This window comes from Schistocerca americana, chromosome 5, assembly GCF_021461395.2.
Source record: "Schistocerca americana isolate TAMUIC-IGC-003095 chromosome 5, iqSchAmer2.1, whole genome shotgun sequence".
Lineage (NCBI taxonomy): Eukaryota > Metazoa > Arthropoda > Insecta > Orthoptera > Acrididae > Schistocerca > Schistocerca americana.
The window spans coordinates 659379488-659393812 of NC_060123.1; the positions used below are offsets into that span (position 1 = coordinate 659379488).

At 45.8% G+C, this 14325-nt stretch overlaps 1 protein-coding gene across 1 annotated transcript in view; it reads left to right on the forward strand.

Annotated features, from left to right (window-relative positions):
• Positions 1-1328: 1328 nt before the first annotated feature.
• LOC124615780 (hydroxylysine kinase) overlaps positions 1329-14325 on the forward strand; it is a 219432-nt gene continuing 206435 nt past the window's right edge. The window contains exon 1 of the mRNA XM_047143889.1: positions 1329-1368. The gene's annotated coding sequence lies outside the window, so the exon portion shown is untranslated. The remainder of the gene's footprint in view (positions 1369-14325) is intronic.

Here is a 14325-nt window from a genome sequence, read left to right on the forward strand (position 1 = left end):
CAGTAGTGTCTGTAGTGAGCTTAGGAGATAATTTCAAGAATAGGAACTAAAAGTAATGATTTGAAACTGTCCAACGGGCCGCGAGCGGTCGCGGGGCAGAAGCTACACGGGACACGGACGTATCTGCACAAACAGCTGTAGAGCAACTGTCAGTCCACTTCCGCGCACACAGCAGAGGAAAACTTGCCGACCAGAAGCCGAACGCTGATTGGCGGACAGCTACCAATCGTTGATGACATGGACATCCACGAATAGTCTGTTCCCTTCCATCTTCCCTTACGTCATTAATAGCCAATCATATTAGAGGGCCAATCAAAAGTTTTACAACAGTGACGTCAGACATCGATAGTCTGTAATAAATAGAAGCACCTATCCCCATGAAAAACCAATCGTGGCCTGAGGAAGGCCGTTGCAATTCGGCCGAAACGTCGGTTTTAGTTTATTATTGTTGTTAGTTTTTAGCAATGACGCGGCATAATACCCAGAAGAATTTTAATGACTAAGACATTTCCGTCATTATTAGATGCAGCATTATCAGGGGCTGGGGGCGTGTAGATCATAACAACCGCTTCATGATGCACAATATTAGGTTAACAATTTTTGGAAATTATTTCCTCTGTTTCACTTAATTTACCGTTTTCTTTACGAAAATCTACAAGTAGCAGCTGTAGTACATGAAGCAGATGTGTATAAATGCAGACGGAATACTAACTGATTAGGTATACGAATCGCTTTTCCACAGAAATCGCTTTAATAATGCTGGGTCGTATCATCATATTTTTAACTATTATGATTCAGTAATACTTAAAATAAATTGAAAAACTGGTTGCGACATTCGTAACTGTCTGAAAAAGTGCAACGGGAAGCTTTTGAGCTGCTGTTAGAACAAGTGAAAGTATCTACGATGTGGACGTTCTGCGTTCGAACGGTGCTCCTCATTGCTTCTCTTCTTTCTCCTTGCCAATAACCGGTTTTTTTTGTAGCGACTGTTTTGTCAGGCGGTGCAGAGAATATATTTTTTCCGTTCGGACCGCTGCAAATAACGCACTCAGCTAGCGATGATGATGTGCACAGCTGCAGTGCGAATGCTGACGGCAGGCAGCGAGGCTGCGACGTAAACGGGTTGAAAGCTCCGTCCTTCTTTGCCATATTGAAGTTGTGCTCGCTGTACTGCAGATGGGGGATAACGCCCCTCCCTCTCACCTCCCCTCACTCCCCCTCGTTCCCCGTCCCCCCATACAAACCTGTTAACAGCCGGAAGGGAGAACTTCACACACGCAGCGCGAACCCTCCCATATACGTCGTTCCCCCAGTGTATTTGTCGAGCAGGTGTGTGCTGCGCTGTTACGAACCGCACCATCTCACTGGGTAAGTACCTCGAGCTGTTCCATTCACGCAACGAGCGAACTCTTCGAGAATGTTCATCTTTGCAATATACGAGTGGCAGGTACGTGCAAATTGCAGCGTACTTATTAACTGCTGAAATCTGGAGAGTGGACATCATTAGCGTTACCACAATTTCTGTCTGACAAACCGGGACATTTCTCTTAAAATGACTATAATTGAATGTAATCCAGAAGGCAGAAACCACGATAACCCGGAATGCTTCTCTCAAAATTATTTTAGACGCTTCGTACTGTGTATATGGAGAAGTAATTGAAAATCATAATTACAAATGTTTCCACGTCAACAATCATCACGCCAGCGGCTGGCTTTGCAGCATCCTAAGTGTGCGGGGCATCCAGCTCCTACAAGATTTTCGTTTCTCTATTTCGCGAACACGTTGTTTGTACCATCTCGTTGTACTCCTCAAAAAAATGGTTCAAATGGTTCTGAGCACTATGGGACTTAACTTCTGAGGTCATCAGTCCCCTAGAACTTAGAACTACTTGAACCTAACTAACCTAAGGACGTCACACACATCTATGCCCGAGGCAGGATTCGAACCTGCGACCGTAGTGGTCGCGCGGTTCCAGACTGTAGCACCTAGAACCGATCGGCCACCCCGGCCGGCCGTTGTACTCCTCCAAAATTAGTATTGGCACTGTTACCGCAAAACTCTGTGCACTTTTATCAGTTTTCTTATCCTCTAGGGCACTGACGCAATTGTACCAATTACAAAGGCCGTTTCATTTGGCAGGGCAGTTAATTTAAGTAATTTCACTCGAACGCCTTTTTTCGGTATAAAATAATGAACAATTATTGGAAATATTTTCTTAGGTTTGTGATTTCTAGCGTCTGCAGCTGTACCAAAATAACAGACCGCTAACACAGATCTCTCAATTGCTGTTGATTTTGTTCTGCCCAATGTCACATTTTTTGCTGCTTCGGACTCATCACAAAATTTGAAGCTTAGCCTAGAAGTACAGTCCACTGATTTCAAAAACATTTTATGTTTAACTGGGTGACAGCACATTGCGAATTGAATTGATGTTACTAATTTTCACTGTTTAAATGAATTTGAAATTTGTCCATTTCTTTTTTCTTCTTCTTTGGCATTTCGAAATTGGAAATTTGTAAGGCCCTTATGGGACCAAACTGCTGAGGTCATCGGTCGCTAAGCTTACACACTACTTAATCTAACTTAAAATAATTTACGCTACGGACAACACACACACCCATTCCTTCGGAGGACAGGAACCTCCGATGGGGGGAGCTGTGGGAACCGTGACAAGACGCCCTAGACGTCGCGGCTAGCCCTCGCGGCGGCATATCTAGTTCACATGAAACTATCAAACACTTAAACAACAAATTAACAGCGGTGCGAATCACACAAATAAACAGAGTATCACCTTACTGTAAAGCTTAGACAGAGATGCGATTAGGGACCATAATGGAAAGTCAGCAACGTTACTACATAATAATATTCCTTAAGCGACTCAGTCAGCTGCGATAGCAAAAACTTTCGTTATTTAGCTGGAATAGAAGTGTAGATCCGCGGAACAATTTGAAGAAGATGTTTATCTGAAATCTGGGACAAACTGCCATCCCGTAAGTATTTTGCGAGACACCGATTTCTTTAATCTGAAACCTGGAATGTCCAGGAACATCTGGACATTTGACAACCCTGTAGTCACAGAAGAATGAAATGGGCTGAAGCACACTTTGCGATTTACTAACCTTGAGGAATAAGAGCTTTCATTAACATTAGTGAGCGATATTCATCTTTTGGATCTGCAGCTCTTGTCCTTTCTTTCCGTGTTTCCAGTTAAGTTATAGGATATGGGTACGGCCTTTTTGCAAACACACTATTTTATCTTGTTACCCAAACAGGTTTCAACACCTGGGTGTAGTCATCAGTGGATTTTTTTAATTGAAAACTGTAAAAAGTAAGCATATTTTAGGTTGTACGTGACTAAACAAAGTGAGGCCTAAAGAAAACTCTTGTTCGTTTCGCTTCTTACCGTGATTTTAGATTATATGATTTTGTAGGACTATCTGTATGGTGTCATGCACTGATAGCTAGTCATCTGCAAACCAAACGATGCAAATGTTTGGAGATGACAAGCTATAAGTGCAAGACACCGTACATTGGACCTGCAGAACCATATAATGTAAAATCATGGTAAAAGCAAAACGAACAAAAGCTTTCGTTAGGCCTCAGTTTGTTAAATCAGTTGCAACCTAAACTATGTTCACATTTTACAGTTTTCAATAAACGAAAACCCACTGATGACGGCATAGAGGTGCTGGAACAAAAAGAGAAAAGAGTGTGTTTGCGAAAAGGTGGCAAACATGTTCCATAATTAGTGAGCGAGGTAAAGATACTGGGTTCGATCCCTAGCTAATTTTATGGGGTCTTTTACAAGTGAAGAATATTGATTTGCTATGGTTCAAATGGCTCTGAGCACTATGGGACTTAACTTCTGAGGTCATCAACCCCCTAGAACTTAGAACTACTTAAATCTAACTAACCTAAAGACATCACACAGATCCATGCCCGAGGTCGGATTCGAACCTGCGACCGTAGCGGTCTCGCGGTTCCAGACTGTAGCGACTAGAACCACTCGGCCACACCGACCGGCTCACAGATTTGGGTTGGGTTGTTTTCTGGGGAGGAGACCAGACAGCGAGGTCATCGGTCTCATCGGATTAGGGAAGGAACCATCCCGGCTTTGCCTGGAGCGATTTAGGGAAATAACGGAAAACCTAAATCAGGGCGGCCGATCACAGATTTACTTTAAACTTTGTACACCTTTAGTAGGCCATTAAAACAACATAAAGTGCAAGTAGTAAGTGCATTACTCTTGCAATTTCGAGAAAATCGCAAGAGAAGTTTTAAGCGTTTATTATGTACCTGATGTATCTGTGTGTAGATGCCAACTGCTACAGTTCATGGTTGTCGAGTGTTCCATTCCGCCTTCGGCGTTGTAGCGGCTCTGACTTGCCTAGGGCACCGGCCATGCCCCGTTCAGCGCGAACTGTGTTTACGTCCCTGAGGCTTCGCAAAGCGGTGCAGCGATTACTACAGCCCACGACGGCTCTTTCTCACCGGAAGGCGACTGTCAAGTTCACGTTCGACGCACAATACTCAAGACCTAAAGCACACGAAATTGAACACTTCATGCGCGAAGTGGTGAAACTAGATCCCCGGGAGCTGATGGGGATTCACCTATCAATAGTGGCCAGCGTCGTATAGACAAAACTCATAGACGAGGCAGCGTGTGACAGAATCATTCGTCGATCCACCGAGGTAACCGGTTTTGCCACGCCGACGGGTGTGGTTTGCCGTTGATCGTGCCGGTCTGGGAGTGAGAACGGTACGCGTATTCGAAGTCCCGTTCGAAGTTCCTGAGGGCATGGCCATTGCAACAATTCGCCCCCATCGCACGGTCCTTAATCATGCTATGGAGAAATGGACCAGCTTCGGGACGTATCCCGTACTCGACGGAGTGTGCCAAATAAGAACTGAATTCCGGAAGCGCGTATCATAGGCTGTCGAGCCATCGTTATATACGATGGTCAATCGAAATTTGCGCTGGCTGCGGGCGGGAAGGCCATTTCCGAAACTGACTGTCTTCAGCGACGTCTCGTACAGCTACTTCGGGACACCCAGCACCCGCCAAGCAGATGACATCGCCGTCTATTACGTACGTGAAAGCTCTAAGGACGTGCATGATAGGCCGTTGCGCGAAGAGTGTACGAGTATCGCCCCCGATCCCACATCACTGACGATACAGATGACCTTGTCACACCATCAGCCACACGCCCACACAACAGCTGCGTTGCCAAGGTCTTTCCAATCTCCAGTCGAACATGTCTTCAGATATGGAAGTTGATCCTCAAGAGGATAGCACTGAACGGCATCCCTCAGCAGACGAGGAGGCTACTCTACGAAGCCAGTGGGAACGATCATGATTCGTTTCCACCGTTTGGCCACACGACGTCACACCCACAGCGTCTGTGCCGCAAACCGTGGAGTGGCCGCCACGTAAAAGATACGCAATGGATACAATTATGCAACAGGAAGTCGTCCCACCTGCAGCTGAATGCCCGTCAACAGCGAGAGTCCTCATCAGTTCATTAGGAGATTGGGCCCAAGAAATGGACCAAACTGACGAGATACAGTAGGTCGACGTTCAGTCATTGGCTCCCACCAGCAACGAATCCGAAGTGAACCTTGTTCATGGCGGCCAATGAGGCGGTGTCCTGTGGTCCCGGTCCAGGAAGAATACTCCGTAGACAGCCGATTCGATGGTGCGTGACGTTCTAGCAGTGCACAGCCGATACGATGTCACACTACTACCGTCTGTTGGTACAATAAACATGAATGGTATACGCACCAAGATCCAAATGCTACAAGATACGCTGCAGGCGGCGGATGTCGATATAGGTTTTATGCAGGAGGTACGAAACGATGCCCCAGTTGAGTTTTATAAATATGACGTCTATCGTTTAGCAGGTTACGACGGTAGTGGTGACCCAACCATATTGTTACGGGAAGGAATAGTGGTGGAAGATGTGGAATACTTACCATCGACCCATGGTGTTGCCCTGACTGTGGAGGATGTCCGCTTGGTGAATGTTTACGCACCGTCTGGCTCGACCAAGAGCCACGAACTCAGAACCAGGAAGTATCGCCGCTATTGCGAGGGCGTCAGGAGAATTATATTGTCGGCGGCGACTTCAACTGCGTTCTGCGGTCCCAGGACCAACGACCACACTTCGTTCCTTGCCCGGCGTTACAGACGCTGGTCTGGGATCTTGCACTCCATGACACCTGGGAAATGACGCACGGTGACATTCCCGGATATACGTACTTTACAAGCCATTCAGCTAATCAACTAGACAGGGTGTATGTGTTAAGTGGGCTACGCAGAGGTGTGGTTCAAAAATGGTTCAAATGGCTCTGAGCACTATGGGACTTAACATCTAAGGTCATCAGTCCCCTAGAACTTAGAACTACTTAAACCTAACTAACCTAAGGACATCACACACATCCATGCCCGAGGCAGTATTCGAACCTGCGACCGTAGCAGTCGCGCGATTCCGGACTGAAGCGCCTAGAACCGCTCGGCCACCGTGGCCGGCGCCGAGGTGTGGCCTACGGCCTTTACAGACCACCAGGCTTACATATGCACCATCGCTCTGCCACGACAGAAGACATGGCGCAGTAGGGGCCCATGGGAGCTCAACGTTATCCACCTGCGGGGTGAGAACTGTTTACGGAAGGTTGAAGTCACATGGCGACAATGTCAACGGCGTCAACGTTCGTACAATTCTAGGCTTAAATGGTGGCTCTGCTGCGTCAAACCGGCTTTACGCAGAACGTTCACACAGTATTGCCAAGATAAGTCACGTTGGCAACGGGCGACCTCCGAATTTTATTTCACAGCCCTACGTGAATGGGCGAAACAACCACCGTCTCCCGACCGTCAGCAGGCTGCCCAACGTATCAAAGCACAACTGCTGAGTCTTACGGCAGTGAAGATGGAAGGAGTCAGAGTATGTGCGAGGATCCTCGACGGATTACGCAACGAACGGCCGTCATTACACTATATACTGAGAGAAAGAAGGCAGCGGCTGAGTACAGTTATACGGGATGTCGAAATGGCCGATGGATCCCGGGCCACGTTACAGAAGGATAGTGCACGTGATTTTACTCACCATTATCCCAGTTTCTATGCGGAGGACCAGCTGGACAGAGCAGGACTGACAGACGTGCTTCGCGAAATGCCAGGGGAGGAGCGTCCCACTGAAGTGGACAGCCTTCTGGCTGAAATCACCAGAGATGATCTGGACGCAGCCCTAAAGTGTGGTGAGTTAAACAAATCCCCTGGACCGGATTGGCTCCCTCTTGCGTTATACCGCACCTTTGCTTCTCTGATGGGACCGACATGGGTACAGATGTACAATGAACTCTTAACACCCACCTTACGTGTTCCTACCGAGTTCACAGAGGGTATCATGATACCCGTTCCAAAACCGAGTGCTGGTCGTAGACCACAAGACTACCGGCCCTTGACACTATTGAATGGAGACTACAAAATCTTTGCACATATCCTCCGAGCTTGCATTCAAGCGGCGATAAAGGACAAAATACATTTAGATCGAACATGTATTGGTGGGAAGAGCAATTTACACACAGCGCCAGGGGCATACAAGGATATCATATCTTTGATGTGGGCATGTCGATTACGAGGAGCCCTCGTGGCTTTGGATTTCGAACACACTTTCGACCGAGTGGACCATGTGTTCCTACGAGGGGTCATGGAACGGGTGGGAATCCCCTTAATGTTTGTGGACACGATCTTGAGGTTGAATAATGGCGTGAACTCGAGAGTCTTGGTGAACGGTGCTAGCTCAGAACCTTTCACGCCCGGTGCAGCAAGGTTGCCCCCTGTCGGCCATCTTATTTGCAGTCGCTCTTGAACCTGCACTACGCGACCTCCGACGACGACCTGAAGGCATCCAACTACGAACCGCACCCTTCCAGTGCCGCGCAGGAGACGAAATCCAGGCGGTGCTGGAATGGTTTCAGCAGTATGGAGAGATGGCCGGTAGTGTCATCAACATACGAAAGACCCGATGTATGGAAGTGGGCAGAGGGCTGCAACCAGGGACACCAATGCCCATCACCAAGGTCCCAACTCTCGAGTGTTCGGGAGTGGTGTTCCATGGAAATATACGACGCACAGCGGCGGATATTTATCGACCGCTACTGCGACAGATTCGCGCATTAGTACGACAACATGCACTGCCCGCCATAGGTATATCCCAGCGCGCACGTTATGTCAACGTCTATTTGGCACCGAAAATAAGTCACTTGGGACACATACGACCGTTGCGCACGACGATCGCGTCAAGACTACAGTCGACCTTCGTACGTTTCGTACGTGCTGACCTCCTCTGCCCGTATCTCGTGGTCGTGCGGTAGCGTTCTCGCTTCCCACGCCCGGGTTCCCGGGTTCGATTCCCGGCGGGCTCAGGGATTTTTTCTGCCTCGTGATGGCTGGGTGTTGTGTGATGTCCTTAGGTTAGTTAGGTTTAAGTAGTTCTAAGTTCTAGGGGACTGATGACCATAGATGTTAAGTCCCATAGTGCTCAGAGCCATTTTTTGACCTCCTCTTCAAAGTCCGCTACGAGATCTTGACGCTGCCACCGAGAGGAGGCGGCATCGGACTCGTAAACGTGAAGGACAGTGCGCGTGTGCTATTTCTTAGTACGATGCAACGCTATTGGAGAACCGAGCACGTCACCTTAATGGAGGCTGTCATCAGCGAAGTGGCTCCCCATTCAGTCTGTCCACTAGTCAATGTAGGCCACATCACGGCACCGCTCGCACACCTTCGGGACTTCTTCGTCGATTACAGTTACGTTCAGGACAGTCTGCAGGAGACCAGGCTGCCCACAAAGGAAGACATGTATCGAAGCTTCCTTCAGCAACAATCTCGCAATGTGGCCGAACAGAAGAAGTACCCGGCGATACAGTGGCAGAGAATATGGAGAGCGGTCCATCTTCCGTCTCTCCCTATAGAGGTACATGCATTGTGGTGTGTAGTGGTGAACGGCAAATTCCCGAACCGTCAACGAGTGCACTCTATTCATTTGGTCGACACGCCGATACGCTCCCACTGCGTGGTCGTCGACTCCGAAGAGCACCGTTTGGTTTGTTGCACGGCAGTCGACTGTTGGCTACTAACGAGGGAAATGCTGGCCCTTTTACTGCGTACGGTGCACACGGCGAGCAAATCTGACGACCTACTCTTCCCGGACCAAGCATACTTTCTCACCGCCAGGACAAACGCCCTAAACTGGATAAAGCGGACGGCAACGTATTTACTTGTATCGCACCGATGACAAGGACGTCATAGACGTCTGGTACACATTGCAAGAGCAACATGATATCTCACGGCGACATATAAAATATAGAACATGTTACTCCAATTACTTGGGTTTGTTATTCACGGACCCTGCAGCTAGTTGGGGTGTTCCGGGTATGGGAAGTGAAACGAGGAGATAGCTCAACGCTCATGCCTGATGTGTTCAGGGAAATCCATATCGTTTTTAAGTTAGCGAGAAGCCGACCTGGATACACGCTAATAGGGTCGTTGCAGGGTCCCGTTTTCTTTTCTTTCTTTTTGTAGCGAACTCTTTAAAATCTAGACGGCCTTAGGAGCCGTTTTTACATTTAATTGTGTTGAATGGCACCTTTAGTTTCTGTATGCTGTGTTTAGCACCTATGAAAGACAATAAAAATTAATAGACAAAAAACACCTCAAATAAAAATTTAAAAAATGAAAGAAATAAAAAAATCCCTTTCATGCCTTGGGCCACATCCCCAGAAAAGGGAGGGTTGTTAACCCAGGCCTCGGGTTGCGACCCCTGCCCACCCTACCTCCGCCAGCCCGTGACCCGATCCTCCCGCCCCAAAAAATAAAAAAAAATAAACGTTAAAAAAGTGGTTAGCGTTTAAGCTTCATGAGATGAACGTGTGTCAGGTGACGGTTCGACTCCTGCTCAACTCTTCATTTTTGTAGTACGAGTGTAAGTTCTGTGGTACCAAAAAAGAATTGCACCTCTACTACTTGTTCTTGCTACATTAGCAACGTCTCACCGCTATGCAGGTTAACTCCCAAATGGGGCCTACATCTGTGTCTGCACCTCGAAGCGTCCAGGTGCAAAGTAGTTCTGGGTACCTTACCAGATTGCACAGTATGTGGGATTTCGCAAATCACGACATGTATACATTTTCAGGAAAACTCTATGCGTTTCTTCATTTACTTATCGATAGTTAAAAATATGTTTGTTGTTGTTGTGGTCTTCAGTCCTGAGACTGGTTTGATGCAGCTCTCCATGCTACTCTATCCTGTGCAAGCTTTTTCATCTCCCAGTACCTACTGCAACCTACATCCTTCTGAATCTGCTTAGTGTATTCATCTCTTGGTCTCCCTCTATGATTTTTACCCTCCACGCTGCCCTCAAATACTAAATTGGTGATCCCTTGATGCCTCAGAACATGCCCTACCAACCGATCCCTTCTTCTGGTCAAGTTGTGCCACAAACTTCTCTTCTCCCCAATCCTATTCAATACTTCCTCATTAGTTACGTGATCTACCCATCTAATCTTCAGCATTCTTCTGTAGCACCACATTTCGAAAGCTTCTATTCTCTTCTTGTCTAAACTATTTATCGTCCATGTTTCACTTCCATACATGGCTACACTCCATACGAATACTTTCAGAAATGACTTCCTGACACTTAAATCAATACTGGATGTTAACAAATTTCTCTTCTTCAGAAACGCTTTCCTTGCCATTGCCAGCCTACATTTTATATCCTCCCTACTTCGACCATCATCAGTTATTTTGCTCCCCAAATAGCAAAACTCCTTTACTACTTTAAGTGCCTCATTTCCTAATCTAATTCCCTCAGCATCACCCGACTTAATTAGACTACATTCCATTATCCTTGTTTTGCTTTTGTTGATGTTCATCTTATATCCTCCTTTCAAGACACTGTCCATTCCATTCAACTGCTCTTCCAAGTCCTTTGCTGTCTCTGACAGAATTACAATGTCATCGGCGAACCTCAAAGTTTTTATTTCTTCTCCATGAATTTTAATACCTACTCCGAATTTTTCTTTTGTTTCCTTTACTGCTTGCTCAATATACAGATTGAACAACATCGGGGAGAGGCTACAACCCTGTCTTACTCCGTTCCCAACCACTGCTTCCCTTTCATGTCCCTCGACTCTTATAACTGCCATCTGGTTTCTGTACAAATTGTAAATAGCCTTTCGCTCCCTGTATTTTACCCCTGCCACCTTTAGAATTTGAAAGAGAGTATTCCAGTCAACATTGTCAAAAGCTTTCTCTAAGTCTACAAATGCTAGAAACGTAGGTTTGTCTTTCCTTAATCTTTCTTCTAAGATAAGTCGTAAGGTCAGTATTGCCTCACGTGTTCCAGTGTTTCTACGGAATCCAAACTGATCTTCCCCGAGGTTGGCTTCTACTAGTTTTTCCATTCGTCTGTAAAGAATTCGTGTTAGTATTTTGCAGCTGTGACTTATTAAGCTGATAGTTCGGTAATTTTCACATCTGTCAACACCTGCTTTCTTTGGGATTGGAATTATTATATTCTTCTTGAAGTCTGAGGGTATTTCGCCTGTTTCATACATCTTGCTCACCAGATGGTAGAGTTTTGTCAGGACTGGCTCTCCCACGGCCGTCAGTAGTTCCAATGGAATATTGTCTACTCCGGGGGCCTTGTTTCGACTCAGGTCTTTCAGTGCTCTGTCAAACTCTTCACGCAGTATCGTATCTCCCATTTCATCTTCATCTACATCCTCTTCCATTTCCATAATATTGTCCTCAAGTACATCGCCCTTGTATAGACCCTCTATATACTCCTTCCACCTTTCTGCTTTCCCTTCTTTGCTTAGCACTGGGTTTCCATCTGAGCTCTTGATATTCATACAAGTCGTTCTCTTATCTCCAAAGGTCTCTTTAATTTTCCTGTAGGCGGTATCTATCTTACCCCTAGTGAGATAGGCCTCTACATCATTACATTTGTCCTCTAGCCATCCCTGCTTAGCCATTTTGCACTTCCTGTCGATCTCATTTTTGAGACGTTTGTATTCCTTTTTGCCTGTTTCATTTACTGCATTTTTATATTTTCTCCTTTCATCAATTAAATTCAATATTTCTTCTGTTACCCAGGGATTTCTACTAGCCCTCGTCTTTTTACCTACTTGATCCTCTGCTGCCTTCACTACTTCATCCCTCAAAGCTACCCATTCTTCTTCTACTGTATTTATTTCCCCCATTCCTGTCAATTGCTCCCTTATGCTCTCCCTGAATCTCTGTACAACCTCTGGTTCTTTTAGTTTATCCAGGTCCCATCTCCTTAAATTCCCACCTTTTTGCAGTTTCTTCAGTTTTAATCTACAGGTCATAACCAATAGATTGTGGTCAGAGTCCACATCTGCCCCTGGAAATGTCTTACAATTTAAAACCTGGTTCCTAAATCTCTGTCTTACCATTATATAATCTATCTGATACCTTTTAGTATCTCCAGGGTTCTTCCATGTATACAACCTTCTTTCATGATTCTTAAACCAAGTGTTAGTTATGATTATGTTGTGCTCTGTGCAAAATTCTACCAGGCGGCTTCCTCTTTCATTTCTGTCCCCCAATCCATATTCACCTACTACGTTTCCTTCTCTCCCTTTTCCTACACTCGAATTCCAGTCACCCATGACTATTAAATTTTCGTCTCCCTTCACAATCTGAATAATTTCTTTTATTTCATCATACATTTCTTCAATTTCTTCGTCATCTGCAGAGCTAGTTGGCATATAAACTTGTACTACTGTAGTAGGTGTGGGCTTCGTATCTATCTTGGCCACAATAATGCGTTCACTATGCTGTTTGTAGTAGCTTACCCGCATTCCTATTTTCCTATTCATTATTAAACCTACTCCTGCATTCCCCCTATTTGATTTTGTGTTTATAACCCTGTAGTCACCTGACCAGAAGTCTTGTTCCTCCTGCCACCGAACTTCACTAATTCCCACTATATCTAACTTCAACCTATCCATTTCCCTTTTTAAATTTTCTAACCTACCTGCCCGATTAAGGGATCTGACATTCCACGCTCCGATCCGTAGAACGCCAGTTTTCTTTCTCCTGATAACGACATCCTCTTGAGTAGTCCCCGCCCGGAGATCCGAATGGGGGACTATTTTACCTCCGGAATATTTTACCCAAGAGGACACCATCATCATGTAATCATACAGTAAAGCTGCATGCCCTCGGGAACAATTAATATATGTGTTCTAATTACCAAGTTTAATTAAAATTAGTAAGTGGTCAAATAACATGAAACTCACTAAAACTTCATGCAAGTAAACGTGCTTTTTTAAAATTATATTACCTCTAAAACGTCGGATAAATTAAATAATATGACCAGTGATGAAAAAAATAGATTAAAAATTAAGTTTAAGCGGTAGTGGAAATGTCGCCGCTAACACGTTCGTCTTCCGAAATTCGGACGCTAACCACTTGATCACCTGCCGCCGTTGGATAAGCAGCTGCAGCAGCAAGTCGTATACTCCTAGCTCACTCATTTGTTACATAGTTTAATTCTTAATTTCTTTGCGTGTTTTTGGTACTTGCATTGTTTAATTCATAAATTTCGAGCGTATTATAGTATTTGAGAGTTGTAGCATCGCGTTTTAGTACCTGAATAGTGTAAATTCGCGTAGTCGTTTGTCTACTGTTTTGTTTTGAACGGCCAGTGTCGGTTGGTCGCAGTCAGTGTGCTCCCTGCCGCCGTTGGATAAGCAGCTGAGCAGCAAGTCGTATACTCCTAGCTCACTCATTTGTTACATAGTTTAACTCTTAATTTCTTTGCGTGTTTTTGGTTCTTGCATTGTTTAATTCATAAATTTCGGGCGTATTATAGTATTTGAGAGTGTAGCATCGTGTTTTAGTACCTGAATGGTGTAATTTCGCTTAGTCTCCTTCCGCCGCCGAGCAGTGTCAGCAGTGCGCAAGTAGCAGCATTACTGCATTTACTAGGCAATCTTGTATTTTAATAACCGTTTAAATTTTGTCGATTTGTTTGCGCTCTCTGTAGATTAGTTCAGACGTTCTTAGCAAAACAGTTTTTAGCATGGATAGGGACTGCAACTGCTGTGTTCGGATGCAGGCTGAGTTGGCATCCCTTCGCTCCCAGCTTCAGGCAGTGTTGGCTTCGGTCACACAGCTTGAGGCTGTTGCCAATGGGCATCACTGTGGGGGTCGGGATGGGGGTTTGTCGGGGACGGCCAGCTCGTCCCACGCATCCCCTGATCGGACTACGACTGTGGTTGCCCGGGAT